The sequence below is a fragment of the Silene latifolia genome, chromosome X, assembly GCF_048544455.1.
Source record: "Silene latifolia isolate original U9 population chromosome X, ASM4854445v1, whole genome shotgun sequence".
Taxonomy (NCBI): Eukaryota; Viridiplantae; Streptophyta; class Magnoliopsida; order Caryophyllales; family Caryophyllaceae; genus Silene; species Silene latifolia.
This window is the reverse complement of record NC_133537.1, coordinates 196,617,893-196,622,095: the sequence shown is the minus strand read 5'-3', so window position 1 is coordinate 196,622,095 and position 4,203 is coordinate 196,617,893.

Below are 4,203 nucleotides of genomic sequence, written 5' to 3'. Positions count from 1 at the left end.
GTGGGAGTTGGGAAGATAGGCTAGACTTGATTGAGTTTTCTTACAACAACAGCTACCACACCAGTATAGGAATGGCACCGTTTGAGGCTTTATATGGCAGGAAGTAGGAAGTGCAGGAGTCCAGTTTGTTGGGACGACAGTGCAGAGGCAGTTGTTTTAGGACCACAGATGTTGCAAGATAAGATTGAGCAAGTTCGTCGAATTCGTCAAAAGATGAAAGCAGCTCAAGATCACCAAAAGAGTTATGCAGATTTGCACCGTAGGGACATCGAGTTCACAGTGGGTGACAAAGTCCTTTTGAAAGTGTCACCTATTTGAGGGGTGATGAGGTTTGGCAAGAAAGGTAAGTTGAGCCTGAAGTTTATCGGCCCGTATGAGATTTTGGATCGTGTAGGTGAAGTGGCCTACCGGCTAGCTTTACCACCAGCATTGGATCGAGTCCAAAATGTGTTTCATATGTCACAGCTCCAGAAGTATGTGAGTGATCCATCCCATATGCTTGGGGTTGAGAACATAGAGCTTGATGAGTCTTTAACTTATGTGGAGGTTCCTAAGGAGATCTTAGACCGCAAAGTGCGCAAGACAAGGAATGGTGAGACCGTCTTACTAAAGGTACTTTGGTCTAATCACAATGTGGAAGAAGCCACATGGGAACCAGAGGAGTCGATGAGAGAGCGTTTTCCTCGCCTTTTTTATCAGGGATATTTGGTTACGGGGACGTAACCGTTGTATTTTAAAGGGGGGGGGGGTAGGAGATGGTCGCATGCTTTTTTTTGGGTTAGTTTGAGTTAGCTTAGCTATGGTTGTGTCATCTTGTCAGTTTGAGTTGGGTATTTTGTTTTATGTAGTGGGAGTTGTTTGGTCCTGGTAGTAGTTGTTGAGGAGTTGTCTTGTAGTTGTTGGTCTTGTTTTGTGTGTATAGTGTGAAATTTGGGGACGAAGTTCTTTTTAAGGAGGGAAGACTGTAATACCTCGGTTTTCTAAGTCTGTTACTCGGCAGAATATGGCTTACTCGGCCGAGTAAGTGTGTCATGTGTTTCTGGGCATACTACTGTCCAGGAATACTCGGCCGAGTATGGGAATACTCGACCGAGTAGAGGATACTCGGCCGAGTATACTCTATACTCGACCGAGTATCCGGTCTGACGATGTTTATTTCCGCGGTTTGATTTAGAGAGGATTAGAGTTATATAAAACGAGATTTACAGTTTCTTAATCATTTTTAACAAACCTAAACTTAAAATGTAACTCTAATCATCTCCAAATCTCTATCAAGTTTGTGGATCGTTCGTGAGTCTTGTTCATCCTTCCTTGCGTCGATTGTGTCGGTAAGCCCCTAAGTATATGAGTTTCATCAATTTGTCTCATAGGGTTTGCCCTAGTTTATGATTTGGGGGAAAGGGGATTTTGGCATCTTGTAATTGGAATTATGTGATTGTTGTTAGGTGAAGACTTCGTAGAGGAGCCATTCTAGCCTGCTTCATTGTCTCATTTAAGTTTGTGCTAAGGTAGGGTTTTCCTACTCGGTTTACTGTTTAATTGATTTAAGATTGTGTTGTAATTGTTTGTACGATTGATATTGTGATTAACTGCTATTGTTGGATTAGAGTTTGGTGTTGGTGTTGTGATGGTTGATGATGATATTCGCGAGGTGCGTCCTCAGCTGAGTGAAGTCACTTACGGGAGTGGCTTCACGCCCTAGTTTCGCCCTTTGTGGAACCCGCCACAAGAGGGAATGTGCACATTAATGAACAGGGTTATCGCTCGTTGATGAGCGGGGCTTAGGTGGATACGGATGCGGTCCCCCACTGGCCTGGCAGGGCTACACACTTTAGTATGTAGTAGGTTACATGATGAGATTGGGAGTTGGAGGTGGATTGTGATCAGCTGTTTATCTTATCGTACTTTGTCTTATTTTGATTATGCAGTAAACTGACCCCATTGTTGTTTTGTAAATCTGTGGTGATCCATTCTGGGATGGTGAGCAGATTGTGGCAGGTGTGTTAAGTTCATATACCTATTATTAGACTCCTCTAATAGTGAACTAATTAACTTGTTAATTATTTGTTCTTTAGATCAAGTGCATGCATAACAAAATGAAAGATTTATAAGAAGAACAATGTTCCTTACATTGTTTATGGTTCGAAATATGTGGGCACAAGTATGGTCACCTTCCTTCACTTGTTCTTGAGCTAAATGTGATGGATGATCCTCCTAAGACTCCAAGTATAGAAGTCACTCCAATAAATTGCACCCAAGATTAATCCCAAAAATTCCTACTAATATTAACTAGATATATAGTAGAAATATATCCTTAATAATACTAATGTTATTGTATTACTACCTTTAGTAATAGATTGGAGAGTATTAGTATTGTAGAGAGTTTGTTGCAATAGCAAATGAGAAAAATTAGAGAGAAAAACAACACAAGCACACCCACTAGAAAAATGAGCAAATGATGCTCTCTTATTAAGGCCATAAACCGGTGGCCCTCTTCCCATGTAGGGAATCTTGTGCTTTTGTTTTTAGTCTATTGTTTAGAGTAGGTAGAGTGTAGGAAGCCTAGGTGTAAGATGTAGCATGTAAAGGCTAGTGTGATATGTCACACTCACACAATAACCAACATCAACATAAGACAAAAGAGCATCTATTGTGCTCTTATAATGGCCGAAATATTGGTCTTATTTTGGTCCATTTTTGCCTTTTGTCATATGTCCCACAAATGCTTATAAGTCATATGTTTAACTATCTTACATATTTAATTATTAATGTAATCATTTAACACTTAAATATTACAATTAATAATATAATATACACTCCACTTTTTGAGTAGTATACTACCATTATATCAACATATAATGGGTCCCAAAATTACTAGTTAGTTAAAATTACAACTTCTTGTAACTTTAAATAACTAATTAACTCTACCTCAAAACTTATATTAATACCTCAACTAATTTAGTAATTTAACACTTAATTACTAAATTAAATCTTATTAAATCACATTATAATAAGACGCAAAATTGCACTCCCACAATTAAGGAATTAATTAATTCGTATCGCATACAATTAATTAAATATTTATTTGGGCCTCATCCTATAGGTGTGACCTAAAGGGATCAACTGACCACCACCGTCACACTGACGGTAATGTCAAACTCTAGTTAGCCAATCATTACCGATTAATGACGATCGATCGATCGTGTATAAAGAATCATCCCTCACGTATTCTTAATATGAGATTTAATAATGATATTTAAATCATGTGATCGCACTATTGTTGAGGACACATTTCCCAACAATCTCCCACTTGTCCTCGACAAGTGTGCGTCACCAATTCTCTTATCCTATTACAATCTCCCACTCAATGCAAGGTGTCTTGCAGGTCGTACTTACATTTGATCATATCTTGAGTGGTTTTCTCGATCCGAGATTAATCGTCTGACCGGAATTATCTATCACAGATACCTTCCGAGCGTGGCCACGCATTTCCAGTTAACTACTCCTCGAGTGGCCTTGAGATTTCAAACAACCCTGACAAGGGGTGGACAATTTATATCGCCCTATTCCCTTCGTTCAGCCACAGTCCATCATAACCCAAAATATACCCAGTTTGACCTCATTTACGAAATCGTAGAGTATAAATCAAAGCTAATTAGAAGTTGTGCCAACTTGGGCGAATAGTCTCTAGTCAAAAGAATTGACTCATAAGAATACTATAGTAGCTCTTGCCACGACCAGGCTTTATGAATTACTAGAATTCTGTAAGCGGTCACTGCCCGACAGATTGTCCCATACAGTCTGCCTATGTGATCGACTAGTCATCCCGTATAACTTTATGGCACTTGAATTTGCCATCAATCGCATCATACTCTAGTCACTTCGAGACGTCACCTCATATAAGTAACTAGGGGCGAATACCATGTTAATCCAGGCCACTTTAATGGGGTTCAATTTGTCTCTACAACCCATTCGGATACGACAAGGTAGCGGGTGAGTTTAATAAAACACAAACGATAAATGTGATTATCACATATGAACAGTCAATACACTATTACTACTTCATATTTTATAATCTTTAGTGTATTATAACACTAGTTAAAATGCAATACAAGCTTGGCAAGTGGATATACCCGATATCCATATATTCCAACTTTATTAATTGCTATTTCCTTCCATTCAATGTTATCTCTAATAACATGA